This window comes from Lutra lutra, chromosome 14 (assembly GCF_902655055.1).
Source record: "Lutra lutra chromosome 14, mLutLut1.2, whole genome shotgun sequence".
In the NCBI taxonomy this organism is placed as follows: Eukaryota; Metazoa; Chordata; class Mammalia; order Carnivora; family Mustelidae; genus Lutra; species Lutra lutra.
Genome location: NC_062291.1, coordinates 47,225,596 through 47,241,186, shown reverse-complemented (window position 1 = coordinate 47,241,186; position 15,591 = coordinate 47,225,596).

The following is a 15,591-nucleotide window of genomic DNA, read 5'->3' as shown; positions in this document are numbered from 1 at the left end:
GCGGTGGGCATGTGGAGTTCAGTGGTCAGAACAAACCCACGTTGGAAAATTCTTCCCCTAAATAGCAGTTTCTGTTGGGATTAACTGCTCAGTAAAATTTAATTTCGAAGTTTATCCAAGATGTGATTATGTTATTTTCATATAATCTCTTTCTCGGAGAGTCCCCAGGAAAGCAGCTAACAGGATGCTGTTCGTAATAAGAATAGTCAGAAGCAGGTGGAAACACCCAGCCTTTGGCTCCCTGGCATGGGGCCAAGGCAAGGACCGCATCCCTAATCTGATCAGGGCTGTCTTGCCACAGCTGGCCAGGGAGAGGATGGGTGCTGGTGGCCACTAGCCCACGCTAGAACCCAAGTAGTGTGCAAGGGAAGAGGCAGGCCTGTCTCCTCCCCTCCCTTGTATTCCACCCTGCTCTCAGGAGGCAGTGGCCTGCCCTCAATCAGTCTTGGGCCTCGCTCTCAATTTCCATCTCCCTTTCTGACAACAGCAACCAATCTCCCAGATGAACAGAGATGAGCTTCTAATGCAAAACAGAATCTGCTTGGACCAAACTCAGAATGATTTTCTGGTCCCTGTCTTTCATCAGGCAGGGAAGGGCTTCCATGTCAGGGGACCAGAAGTGGTGCCAGGCATATGGGTGTGGGAGGGGTCCCTGGCCAGAGGGAAGGCTTGGAAAGGAATGTGGGCGTCAGTGCCAGCACGTCCAGAGGAGGGTGGGGAGGATGGCTGCCTTTCACCCTTGACCTGACCCCCATTATCCACCTTCCGTTTATTCCATCGGGGTCGCTCTGACCTGTAAAATTGAAGGGAGCTTAGTGGCCTCCAACGTGCCACCCCAAAGGGGTGCTACCATTCAGGCCCCGGAGAAGGTTGTGGGGACCTGAGTCTGGCTCCCACCTGCTTGAGGGCCAGTCCTGATCCAGGGAGGCAGGAGGGAAGGGGGCTGTGGGAAATCTTCAAGGGGCAATCCAGGACTATGCACAAAACCCCAGAGTCCTCCCCGGTGTCTTGCAGCCTCACCTTGGAGAGGGAAAAAAGGTCAATTTCACCAATAATGTGGCCTCTTGCTGGGAGAAAGGCAGGAAAGGAGGCCCAGAGGTGCATGGACACTGGGACTCAATTTCTCCAGCAAGGACAGACGTGGCCGAAATGATGAGGAAAAATGCTCCCCTAGGAGAGCAGAAAACTTTCCCAAATGTGTTCCCCTCCTCCTGTGAGCCCTTAACACTGGTTCCAACAAGCTTTGCCCATTTTTCCATCTTCTCTCTGGGAGATGGGAGAGATGGGGGAAGCACCCCCAGGTGCCTCTCCAGGATGTCAGCAGGGTCCCAGTTGAGTTGGAGGGAGCTCTGAAGCTGAAAGTTTTCCCCAGACTGCGAGAATTGCCATGAACCCAGGCTCCGAACCCACCGGAGAACTGCAAAGGACAGCCCCAGGCCCAGCTCCCCCTGTGAACTCTTCAATCTGGCCCCACCATGCCTCCCCAGTGCTAAGTCTGCAGAAAAGCCAGCCCCAGACTGTGACTCAGAGGGGAAGAGAAGAACGCTCAAATTATGTGGGATAAATGCCAGGGAGATTTATCTGGATTCTTTCTGGCCTCCAGAAAGAGATCTAGATCAAGCTATTCATAAGAAACATGAGCAGAATTTGACACATGGCAAGGTGTCTATGTAAACATGTCTTAGCAAGAAAGATAAAGATGGATGGGAGGAAGGTGGGAGAATTTGGGCAGGTGGTGGGAGGGTGGGGATAAAGCTTGGAAAAGATAGATGAGAAAAATATTCTGAAAGAAAATGTAATCCAAGAAACAACTCTTCCAGATCCATCTCTTTGCTTCCAGAGAATTTCTGGGTATCAGGCCCTGTTCTAGACACTCCAACAGGCATTCCTCATTTAAATCTTCTGGCTATGTGCCTGGAAACCGATTCCTTTGCAAGCCCCATTTTACAGATGACAAAAACAGGCACAGAGAGAAACTGAGTAACGATGACAAGAGAAAAAACACTCACTTCCACTACTGTATGTTGCTAGCTGGTTGACTTCACACTGGTGCGCATGTATTACGTACAGATAAATGTTTATATGTACTTAAATGCGCGGCTGTGCATGTGTGAGTGCTTGTGTGCATACGTGCACGCGTGTGCATGTGTCTGCACGTGTGTGTACGCATGTATGTGAACCTTCATTTGCTCTGTTTTGTCTTCCACCAGTAAGAGTATAAATAAATGTGTGCATCTAAAAGGAGATAGATCATATGATTTTAAGTAGTTTTAAATATTTATTTATTAATTTGACAGAGAGAGAGAGAAAGCACATGCAAGCAGGAGGAGCAACAGAGGGAGAAGGAGAATCAGGCTCCCCGCTGAGTAGGGAGCTGTCATGGGGGCTGAATCCCAGGACCCTGGGATTATGACCTGAGCAGAAGGCAGATGCTTAACTGACTGAGCCACCCAGGCGTCCCTGATTTTAAGTAGTTTTAATCTTTGCTTTTAAACTTCTTTAAACGTCTTTGTCATAAAATAAACCAAAAATGACTCTACAAAATAAATTTAAAGCAGAGAAGACAGACAACTGGAAGAAGTGGTTGACTCTGAGAAGTGGAATCCTGGATTATTTTTTTCTGTACGCTTTATGTGTTTATCCAGATCTTCTATCATTCTTCTGCATAATAAGAGACACTGTAAAGTAGCAGTTAAAATAATGGGCTCTGGATCCAAATTTCATAGTTTTGAATTTTGTACTTGTCACTTAGGCAAGTTAATCACCCTCCGTGTCGTCATACAAATATGAGACAAGCTAAAACTTGGCATAATCTTAAGCAATTAATGACTTTTAAAAAAGGGAATCTATTTGACTTTAATTTTGGAATATTCTCAGTAGAACAGCAAAGATTCAGTGACCTAGGAAAACATTCTTGTCTTTATGTAGATGTTTGTCTAAACATATCTGGCTGATAAAAATATCTGGCTGAACCATAGGAAATTACCACATTTTTTGTGGGTGAAAGGAGATTGAACAAAAGGAATTTCATATGGTTCATATGTTTTAACTGAATACATAATCATGCTACCGAAAATTCTATATGTTGTCTTTTGATTTTCAGAATCAACATATGAATAAAAGGTGCAAAACACAACTGTAGTTGTGGAAAAAATATAAATGATAAAAACTTTGAAAATATAAAAGCTGTGTATCTTAGGAGATGGAAGAGTGAGGAGAGGTAGAAAGAATTTCAGGAGCACAAAATAAGTTATTTATTTCATAAGGAGTCCCAAGATACTTATTGTATTTCATGAATCAAGAAACAGAATGAATATTGTAAGATAAAACAAATATGTAAATATATTAATATTGAGAACAAGATTTTTATTATAAGGTAAAGGAGATATGGGTACAAACCAAAATAAAGAAAAAAAATCCTCTTCCATTAAATTGGAATTGGAAATATCACTGCAAATTCATGATTTTATGTATAGCCACCTGTCCGTCTGTCCGTCCATCCATCCATCCATCCATCCATCCCAACTCTGTCCATTGAAAGTGCAAAGTGCCAGTAACAAGGAGTCTTACCTAGTGATCCAGATCTTGGTTTCTCAATAGTGTTCTCACCTGAAATAGACCATCCTTGGAGAAGTGCTAATACTAGGTCTGCATTGGGGAAAGTAGAAGATGAGCCTGATCATCTTATTATTTCAGAAAGTAAGGACATACTTGAAGAATAATAGATTTACGTCAAAAGGATACAGGAGCCAACTTTAAGGGGATCCCACTGACCATATTTGGGACAATTTAAGTAAGAAGCGTGACACATTGAAAAAGTAAATCCATGACTCTATAGTTACATGAGAAAGCTGCTTATGTCTACTTAATATTTAAATAAATTTATAAGAAGGAACACCTGGGTGTCTCCGTCAGTAAAGTGTCTGCCTTCAGCTCGGATCATGATCCCAGGCTCCCTGGATGGAACCCCACATCAGGCTCCCTGCTCAGCGGGGAGCATGCTTCTTCCTCTCTCTCCACCTGCTGCTTCCCCCCTGCCTGTATACACTCTTTCTCTCTCTCTCAAATAAATAAGTAAAAACTTAAAAAAAAATTGTTTAAGCTAGTCTTGCAGGAATGTATGTTGACCTCCTGTGTCCTGTCCTTGCTCACAGACCTTCCAGTTTGACTCTGGAAAGGAGGGCCATAAAGAAGCTGGTCTGTGGATGTGGCTCTAGAATCTGCTCCTCCAGCCCCCAGACCCATGTCCCCACCCCTTTCCCAATGGTAGAAGGGTCTAGAACAAGTTTTGTAACTCTCAGCAATTGAATCCAGAGCTAAGATACCCGAGATCAGGCACAGCCACTGCCCAGAGCTTCCAAGGCTCTGCCACGTCACAGAGCAGACTTGTAGGCGACGCTCTCGGTCTCACACTCATACACCCCTTGGCCACCATGGAGACTGCTGGTCTCCTCATCCTCAAAGGGCTCAACCGTGAACTCCCACCCAGTTTTAATCTATTGCTCCAGGACACTGAAGTCATCTGCCCAAAGTGAAAGCCCCTGCTGGAATGCCTGCCTCTCCAGCCTTTTGGATGTTATCGGTCAATTTCTTATTTCTTATTGTTGGGTCATATTTTGGCCCCTTCAGAGTGAAAGGGGCCTCTGAGTCCAAAGACATTCCCTAGCTCCAAATGTCCTTTTCCTTTCTTACCATCAAAATGCCATTTCAGAAGACAAGGAAGGAGGGTGAGAGAGCCCCATGGTTCTTTCTTCACTCCTACCAAAAGGCCACATCCTGGCCCATGAAGACCTCCCAGGGGGGTCAGAGAGGCCAAAAGGAAGGGAAGGAGGGCTGCCAGGTGTCACCCCTCAAGACACTGATGGTCTGACCCCTCCCAGATCTCGATTCCCTAGGATTCTGCTTTTCCCTCTCCTGGGGCAGTAGGCAGAAAAGGAACACCATGCTGCACCCTCTCCCTCGTCTTTATCTGGAGGGAGCTGATATGTCCTGAATGAAAGATGGTGGGTTTGGGGGTCAGGCAAACCGACCTCGATCCATTTGCCATCAGAATTGTCCTAGAACTTTCTGAGACTCAGCTTCTTTATACGTAAAATCAGAATACAAAAAACATCTTCTTGTTATGATGGTCTGGATGATGCAATAGAATGACATTTTCCATTCTTTTTAGGACAAAACCAACAACACATTCCTTTCTTTGGTTAAGAGACAACCAAGCTCCTGCATGTTTTTGCCTTTCAGCAAAAAGGATTTATTTCCATTTGCAACATTTATTGGTGCATTTGCTGCCCAACCAATTTATTGCAGCTCTTTGCCTATTAAAATTCCTCAAGAAGATCCATACAACTGAATCCTGATTCTTTTTCCTGGCTGCAAAATAATTTTAGCACTCTCTCACATAATAATTTTTATTCATGTTTAACAGCTTTACTGAGGCATAATAGATATGCAGGAAACTACATGTGTTTAAAGCGTGGTCTTGTAAACTCTGACCCATGCAGCTAGCTGTGACGTCATCACCACTTCAGAACAATGAGCTCACCCAAAGCTTCCTGACCCCACTTTGTCAGTCCCTCCCTCCCACCTCTCCACCCCACCTTTAGGCAATGCTGATCTGCTTTCTGTCACCATACATTAGTCTGAATTTTCTAGAGTTTTCTATAAACGAAAATATAGATTCCTTTCTGTGTGGCTTCTTTCATTCAACATTATTTCTTTTCAGTTAATTGAGTGATAGGAACACAAACGTGTCTTCAACTCTCTCTCTGTTTCTCATTTATTTAAAAAAATTTATTTATTTATTTGAAAGGTGGGGGAAAGGGCAGAGAGAGGGGGAGAGAGAGAGAGACTCCCAAGCCGACTCCCCTCTGAGCGTGGAGCCTGACATGGGACTCAATCCTACAACCCTGAGATCAAGACCTGAGCCGAAATCAAGAGTCAGACACTTAACCAACTGAGCCACCCAAGCGCCCCTGTTTCTCTGTCTTTCTTTCTCTTTCCACTCAAGCCATTTCTTCAAAAAAAAATTTTTTTTATTGCGTAAAACACACACAGCATAAACTGTACCTTCTGGACTACTTCTCAGCGTGCAGTTCCCCGGCAGTAAACACTCACGCTGTTGTGCGACCATCACCACCATCCAGCTCCAGAACCCCTTTCATCATGCAAAACCAAAACTTCATACACATGAAAGAGCTCTTCACTGGGCCCTCCCCAGAGCCCTGGCAACCATCATTCTAGTCTCTGTGTGAGCATTTGACGCTCTAGGAGCCTCATACAGGCGGGATCGGATGTACTGGTCTTATCTCACTTAACATAATGTCCTCAAGGCCATCCGTGTCATAGCATGGGTCAGAATCGCCTTCCTTCTTAACCCAGCCACTTTTGGTCTAAATATGACCTTTTGCTGTCTTCTGTGTTTAAAGTCTCCAACAAACCAGAATTTCTTCCCATTCTCTGCCAATAAGCCTCCAGAATGCGCCTGAGAAGAGAAGGCTAGGGACGGCATGGTGCTGGCTCTAGGCCCCCACCTGTTAGGTTCTTGGGTCAGTGATACATTTGGACAGAGGCTAGGAAAGCCTTAGGCTATTTTGGTAACCTTGTGATTTTATTTCCAGATCTTAGGTATTTTCTACAGGCGGAGCAGGAGTTTGCCAGAGAAACAGTGGCTCCTATTCCCATTAGCACCCTGAAATCCTTTCCACCTACACATCCCCACACGGAGGTTTGCTACAGCTGTCTACTAGGGCAGGGGCATCCTGAGCTCACAGCGCCTTGGCATGTCTGGCCCCACCGCCCGGACTCACCCAGGAGGCCTCTCGGGAGACAGACATGGCCTCCTGTTGTCCTCACAACCGAGCATTATATTTGGAACACTGGCCTGAGGAGCTCTGTCCACCGGCTTCGACAGCCAGCTCTGAACCCCTTACTAGCCATGTGGTTGCAAGAAGTTCTCTTCCTTGTGCCCTGGATTTCTAGTCTTGATTTCTTCAACAGTGAGATGGTGAGACCCCCTCCAAGGTCTTTGAGGTGAAGAAATGCAGCAGTATTTCTTCACAGAGGGATGAAAGCGGGGCCGCGTGCCCAAGCGGAGAATCAGAAGGCACAACTTAGAGATCTGGGAGACATAGCGCATTTAAACAAGCTTTCAAAGTAAGAATGTCAGCTCTCCATTGATCTGAAATCCAGCCAGCCGTGTGATCCTAGAGAGACACTCATGAGCCGAGAGGTACGTTCTGAGCAGTTTGCTCTGCCTTGCACAAATGCTGCTCTGTTTCACACTGGAACACACAGCAGAGTCAGAAACCAGAGGCCCTCACATGTTTTATGGACTCCCTGTGCTCTTGAAATCGGCATTATAAAGAGAATTTGCTGGGCCCCGAATGTCTCCTTCCCCAGTAGCCACAGTCCCTCAGTATCTCAGCGGGACATCTGGTATCATAGGTTCATGTTCCCTGATGCTTCCTGTGACCAGCTTTGGCAGGATCTTTGGGCTCCTCTGGGACTGTCCCAGGCCCAGCCGGTCAGCTCCCACCCCATGATGACCCCTCCCCAGCACCACTACCTTCTAATGGGCTCTTTGTCCCGACCTGGGTCCCTTCAAAGGAGGGGTGTGATTACTCCTTGGCCTCTGATTTCCAGCCATTCCCCATTCCCACCTCTGAGCCGGGTTGGGTCACAGATTCTGTTTTTTTAATAAGTCTGCTTATTCTCAGTAAGCTTTTCAATCATGCCTCTGTCATTTGAAAGCACTTTTGTTCAGGATCCACGGACTGGTTTATGTAAGGTTGTTTGTGGTCAAAACTGTGTGTTTTTCTATACATACTTAATTTACAGGACTAATGCCACAAGGATGCTATAAACTAGGCAGAGATTTTGTTTTTTTCTGCTGCAGGGAAGTCAAAACATGTGAACTGTCCTTTGGACCTGTTGTGAAAGCCTGAGAACAGAGGTGGCCTGGCCGAAGGGAGGCCACAGGTCACCTGCTACACATAAGCCAAGCAGGTGGTCCCAGGGGGATGATGGCGCTCACGGGGCTGATTGGCCACTCTGTACTGGACACTGCCTGGGAGCATACTGCCTTTACTCTTCATGTTCTGTCTTCTTTAATCTATTGAAGAGGAAAAGTGGTCATGCCCACCAAGTGTCCAAGGTCATGTTAGAAGTTCATGGGGTATGGGCATCAGATCTTCCCTCTGATTCTCCTCCCTGCACTCCCAGGACCAGCAGCAACTCTAGCGCAGTGGATGCCTCCTGCCCACGCTCTGGGGTCAGGTGCTTCCCCAAAACCTGTCTGGAAACGAGCATTATAAAGAGACTTTTCTTGGCCATTAGCAGATGTAAGCTCTGTTCCAGGACTAACTGACTTCTGGCCCCGGAGGCTCACTGACCTCTCGGGATCTTGGCTTCCTCTTCGTGTTGTGGGATAGCACTACGTGCTGCAGGGTGTTCCCCTCACAGAGGAGCTGGGATCCTGCCGAGAATGGGCAATTAGGACCAAGGCAGAGATCCTATTACCAGAAGTGGAATACAAGGTCCAGAGCTGGACCCTAAACTCAGCCCTAAGCATTGGGGCTAAGTGGCGCTGTTTGAAGTCAGGCCTACCTGGGGAAGAGGAAGGAGGCAGAGGAAGGCCAGGCCCCCCCTTTCCTACACCCAGCTTCTCTACTCACTTTGCTGTGGCTATCATTCACCATGCTTGATTCTCTGGGAATAAAATGAAAGCACAACAGGGCAAGGACGGTACTTCCTCACACACGCAAGTCCTTCCGGGAAGGAGTCACTTCATGTGGTGGCATGGATTGCCTATTGCTGTTTCTGCAGACTTTGGGTCACAGCGTGGGTAGGTCTGATCATGGGCTTCTACTGCTATGACGATAACCACCCAGCCCATGGTTGTGGACACGCCACCCTGTGCCCTCTTTGGCCTTCTTCAGTTCCATGCTCATGAGAGCTCTGAGAGGTGGAGCCCCACGCCCTGTTTGTGAATAATGCATGCATCCGTGAATGGGTCAGAGAAGGAATGAGTGATCGGTCAAGGCTAAATGCTCTGTGTCCTTGTTCATCTCCATGATCTGAGGCATGTCCGCCTGTTCTAGGTGACACCTGTGTAGCCTAGGCTCCCACCAGTCTTTGCCATTTCAGCTTCCTCAGAGTCTAAACAGTCTCCACGTCACCCTTTCCCCAGGTATTCCTGCCTATAGTCTGCAGAAGGCTCCAGGCTGTTGTGGCCTTGGCCACTGAAGTTTGGCTTCCTCATTCCCAGGGCTGGGTGCCATGGCTGCCTTTACTGGTGGCCCTTCTGTGTCTGGCCCTGGCTTTCACTCCAGGACTGCACCTGCACTCCCTGGGCAGCCCTACCCCATTTCCCCGGGGCAGGGTGGGGGGCTCCACATAACCGGGGTGAACCCACGGGGAAACAGCCCCTTGCATCCAACATGGTGAAGGCCAGAGGAAGTCTTGCAGGGGATTAAGTGTTCTTGCGGAAATTTTCCGGGCAGCCAAGATGTTCTCAGGGCAAGCGAAAATCTAGGATATATGTACCACATTCTGCGCCTTAAACAATAAAACGGGAAATAAATAGAAAAGCCAGGACCTAAAAGTACCCAACCACATGGAATCCAAAAATAGTTTCCCAAATATCAAGGAAGCAGGGAGGATATTCAAAGAAAGTAAGAGCATTTATGAAAATAATTAAAATGTAGATGCCCTAACAAAGTGTGTGGACTCAGGCCAAACCATCCTCAGAGGGAAAGTAATTTCTTTAAATGGAAATTTTAATGAAAATGCTAAGGGAACTTTAATGACCTAAAAAGTGAACAAAGAAACATAGATGCCTGTTCACAGAACAAGGGAGGAAGAAAGAAATACAAACTGCACAGAGAAATGAATTGGGAGAGATAAATTGAATGATTTGGGTTAATTCTGTGGAAAAAAATAAGCCTTACCAAATTGAAAAGTCATAGGAAATATTTTTAATAGAAAAAGAGAGAGAGAGAGAGAGAAGAGAAGCTGATGAAGCTAGAAAGCAAGAAGGACTGACAGAGCACTGAGAACTGCTTAGGGTTTGAGGCCATGGCCTGTGCTGTGGGAAAGCTAACGGGTGGGAGGTTTCTAAGCCAGACTGTAGGACCCCAGTTCACTGCTCCACTGGCTTTCAGCCAAGTTGCCCAAAACATCTTGTTGTGCCTATTTCCTTTTGCAAAATGGGGAGGATAACAAAAACCTGCCTCTTGGGTTTTCGCAGTTTGAGTGAGTTAATCTGTGTCACTTATGGCCCACGTGGCCTGCACTATTCTTATCCCCATCTTATGGAGAAAGAAAACAGGCAAACAAAGGTGAAGAAAATTGTCCGAGATTATTTGACTTTCTTTTTTTTTTTTTTTTAAGATTTTATTTATTTATTTGTCAGGTAGAGAGAGAGCGAGCACAAGCCGGCAGAGTGGCGGGCAGAGGCAGAGAGAGAAGCAGGCTTCTGCTGAGCAAGGAACCCAATGTGGGACTCGATCCCAGGACCCTGGGATCACGACCTGAGCCGAAGGCAGTGGCTTAACCAACTGACCTATCCAGGTGTCCCCAAGGTCATTTGGCTTTCTCTGGAAGACTTTTCAAAGTAGTGGAGGACCACAGAGCTGTCATGTAGTTGAAGAATCTGGAGCTCCGTTCCCCAAAAAAAAGGAAGACTCAGGAAGGCGTGTCCCATGGGCCCTGGGGAACAGCTAGTACCCTGGATGGAAGCCAAAGAGAGGCACATAATGATGGTTAGTTTTATGTGTCAACTTGACTGGACAGAGGGATGCCCTGATAGCTGGTAGAACATTATCTCCGGAGTTTCTGGAGGAGTTGGTGCTCAAATCAGTAGACTGAGTAAAGAAGGTCCCTCACCATTGTGAGTGGTCTTCATTCAATTCACTGAGGGCCTGACTAGAGTAATAAGGTGAAGAAAAGGTCAGTTTGCTCCCTCTGCTGTGCTGGAACATCCATCTTACTCTGACCCTAAACATTGGTTGGTGTTTCTGGTTCTCAGGCCTTTGGGGTGAGACAGTTAGGATACCCTGGGTTTTCCTGGGCCTCCAGCTTGCATATGGTAGATGGTGGAGCTTCCTTCTCAGCCTGCATTATCACATGGGCCAATCCCCCATAATCAAGATCTTATTGGTTCTGTTTCTCTGGAGAACACTGACAAAAACACACGTCCAATTCAATATGAAGGTGGTGGATTAGATGTTTGTGCATTTCACCACCATTGTCTGTTTCCTAGAGTCTTTCGCCCTTTCCTTCTTGGTGTCCAAGTTTGGTAATGATGATGAGGTAATGTTTTTTTCTGGCTTTGGTATTTCTAAAAATCTTTGCCTGTTAAGGAGATAATATTTTGTGCCTCTGGATAAAAAATGGCACCATTGAGGAAAAGAAGGGATTCTTCTAAAGGCTAGAAAAAAATCTTGGATGTTGAGGTGCGTGTGGAGGGGGATGGGACAATGGAAAGACCAAGGTATGTGGTAAGAATGGAAATTCCCACACTTTGGGCTCTAATAGAGCCTCAGGGCCAGTGAGGCCCCAGAGTAAGTGAGCACCAGATGGCACCACTGAGAACCCCATAAATGTCTTGTGCCCAGCAGATCGCTCAGAGATACAGGCAATTTCCTGGGACTCCCAGCAATGGCACAGGTGGGCTGGAGCCAACTCTCCATCTGTAGGAGCCACAGCAACAGGGATGTGGTGCCTCAGTGGAGACATCTGTGGACCCAAGATCGGGAACAGATGACACACTGCCCATCTTGGCAGACACCAAATAAACAAAGAACTCAAGAAACAGGTGCTGTCTCAAACTAAGCCCTCCAGAACATAATCACAACCTTAGGGGAAACAAGAGGATCCCAAATGACCAAATTTAACTTTTCTATAACCTTAAACTATGAAGCTTTCAAATAAAAATTGAGTAGAACTGGGTTTGTAGACTGAGAGTCTGCTTTCTATGTTAGGAAAAATTTCCACCTACTAGTTATGGATACTAAATGTAGTTGGCTCACCATCTCTGTAATGTTTCAGCAGGGACTGGATAAGTCTTTGCTGAGGATACCTAGTAGAAATGCATGTGCTGGCTAGAGACAGGCCTACCTTGTGACTCTGACTGCATGAACTGAAATAGGTAGAAAGGTGACAGCTGGCAAGAGGGACTCAGAGGGAAGACTGGAATTTTCTGACTCTTGAATGTCCCCTCCTATTGCCTAAAATTCACAGCCATTAATTCATTTCTGAGGGGAAAGGCCATAGGAGATATGGGGTTGGTGAAGGGAGATCGAGGATTTTGGAATTGGAGAGAAGGTGGTAATGACAAAGAGAAGGTCTGTGTGGATCAGTGAGGTGGGTTGGCCAGCATGCAAACACTCCTGGGGCCCGTGTGATTGAATGGGATTTGCACAGTTGAGGAGTCTGGCTTATGTGAGAACAGGTGTGTTGCAGGGAAGTGATGGCATGTGGTGTAGACTACAAGGATGATTGTTGGCAGACATGTGAGGGTGCACATGATGTGGGTGCCAGGAGAAAGGGTGAGTAGGTGTGCAGTTTGGGTTGGTGTACGTAGCATAAGGCACCTGTGCTAGGGTGTGTTGACAGGTTAGGTGGTTTTCCCTCTATGAAAGAATTGCCCCTTTAGTTAGTATTTGGAAATGTACCAGATTAATTTAAAATTATTTTATTTGGAATTCTGTGAACTTTTTCAATCTGAGGACATTTGTCTCTCTTCCATTCTGGAATATTATCAGCCACTTTCTCTTTGAATATTATCTTTTATTTTCCTTATTATGGAACTCTCGTTAGCTGTATGTTGGAGATTCTTAAATCTATTCTTCAGGTCTGTTAACTTCTTTGTTATGTTTTCTCTTTCTCTCTCTCTCTTTTCTTTGCATACTGTCTAGGTTATAAGAGATTTTTCACAGTTTGGTTTTCTCAACCATCAGTTCTCCTTGATCCTGTTCAATCCCATTTAGCACTTCTATCATTATTTGTCTTTATTTCAATGACTATACTTTCCAGATTTCTAATTTTTAGTATGTTCCTTTTCTAGTTCATAATCTCTAATAGTTGATCCACAACCTCCTACTCTTATTTTATGACTGTATCACTTCCTTTATCGCTTTAGGGATTTTAAACTCCCCAATTTCATGGTCCTTGTAGATCACTTTTCAATTTCCATTTTCTCAAGAGGTTAGTTCTCCCATTTATTGGAGGTGTCAACTGTCATTCCAAGTATTATACTTTCTTATTTTATTCTCTTAGCTTTTGGGCTCATCTTACTATTTTACTTTTTGGGTTGCTATTTTATATGTTTTCTTTCAAATTTTCTTCTTACTTCATGGTGGTTTCCCAGATTCAGCCAGGCTTCCTGTGGTCTGCATCTCAGATCAAAGTCTTAGAGAGGACTCAGAGATCTTGCCCTTTGAGAAATTGCAGTCACAGTCCTCAGACCTATGAATAACAATGAGTAGCAACAAGTTGCACAATGCCAGAGGCACCATTTACAGGGAATAAATTGTCACCAGTGCCCTCTATAATTGTGCAATAAGATGGCCCTCATTGCAGCTCATTTCCAATCTTGAGAAATCTCTCCTATTGTCTTCTACCCCTTTTTGAGGCTCAGAGAGGCTAAATCACATAGATGAGGAAATACACTGGAGAATGGTCTGAAGTCCCCATGCCTTTTTCTGCTATCCCATGCTGTAACCCAGAACTGTTAAAGAAAACTCCAGAAAATAAGTAGGTCCTTGAAATTTGGCATTGGAGGTATTTCTAGGATCAACTGAAAATAGATTTCTAACATTTTTCCATGTATGGAGAGAAGGGATGATAAACATGTACTTGTTGGGGCTTTACTACATCCAGATTACCCCATGACTGCTGCAGTTGCTGGAGTAGCTGAGTTCTGGACACCAGAGACAAGAGTGTATGTGTATAGGGAGACTCATCTATGATTCTGCAGTTCCTTCCACCATGACCAATATTGAGTATGGCCACTCTCCTTCAGGCAGAATTTTCTCTGGATTTCGAACAACCCCAGGATTGTGTTACACTGTTATTGGGTGTGATTTTCCAAAACCATGCTACTTTGAGTTTGCATCACTGTCAGGGAGCCCTCCCCACAGCTTCACAGGGAGAGGATGGAGCCCAGCTGAGGACTTTGCAAACACACACAAAAACCCTTGCACATTTCCTCTCTGATATATGACCTAATGGGTTCAGTAACCCTGGAGATATTTGGTATTGGAGTCACAAGTCCTCAGGGTCACTGGTTTACTGGAGGTCAGTGCTTGAAGTTGCTCCTGCTAAAATCCCACCACCAAACAAAAGATCTCAAGGCTACTGTGGAGACTGACTGCATGTTCAGCTGATCAGATCTTTGGGACAAGGGTTCAAATCTTTGGCTCAGTCTATTATATGCAGGGGGAGACCTACCTAGCTGGTTTTTCCCATGCCTAGTGTGGTGCCTGGCACACAGGTGGCTCTCAGTGACTAAAGAGGAACACTTTAACCCATGATAATAGAACTACCCAATATGACGATCCAAGAATGACAAAGAAATAAGGAGCAAAATGGTTCATTTTCAGTGGTTCCACTTCCAAATGATGACAATCTGGATGCACTCTGTGCTTTTCTGAATGTTTTAGTTCTGGAAAACTTCAGAGGTACTTGGCCCAGCAAACCCTCTCTTAATTTTTAAATCCTGTTCTATTTTAAGAGAAATGCAAGCTGCCTGGTTCTGATTCACTTTTACTTGATTTGTCAAAACACTCTTTTGTAAGAGGTGTTTGCTATCCAAAAATCCTTGTGACCCCTATTAGAAACATTGCATCTTCAGGCAGGGAACTGGTTATTGCCAAAAGCTCCCCATCCAAATCCTGATTTCAGCTCTATGTCTCATCTCCCTGGAGAGCTCCCAGGTTCCTAAACAGGGCTGCCTGTCTTTCCCCATCTTTGAAAAGTAGACATGGACTTTAAAAGAAAAGGTTGTCCTCAGATCCCCAACCAAGCCTTAGAGGTTTGGCTAAAAACCTTGAACACGCTTCCCAGAGGAGAGTAAATACAGCCTTGTGAAAATACAGCATTTGTGTTCCTTTGACTTTATGTAGTTTGTATACTTGAAGCATAGCATGATAAATGAATGTGTTTTTCTGTGGTTACTTTTATTTAGTTAGCTGTATAAGGGTCTGTATTCATTTGAATGATATCTAACATGACAAATTATTCTTTAAAAAATACCTTAAAATTGGATCCTTTCAAAAATATTTTAAAATTGAGGAAGAATTTACATGTAGTGAGATGTCCAAGTCTTAAGTGCATAAATTAAGGAGTCTTGACAAATATATAGTCATCTAACCAATAATGTCGTCAATTCATAGAATATTTCCATCATCCCAGAAAATTTACTTGTGTCCTCTTCTAGTCAGTTCCCATTACTCATAAGCAACTGCTGTTCTGATTTCTGTCACTGTGGTAGGCAGCTTCTCAGATTGGTCATAAGGATCACCACCTTGGTCTTCATGCCCTTGTGTGATCCTTTCCACTGGTGTATGGGCTGTGCCAAGTAACTTGCAA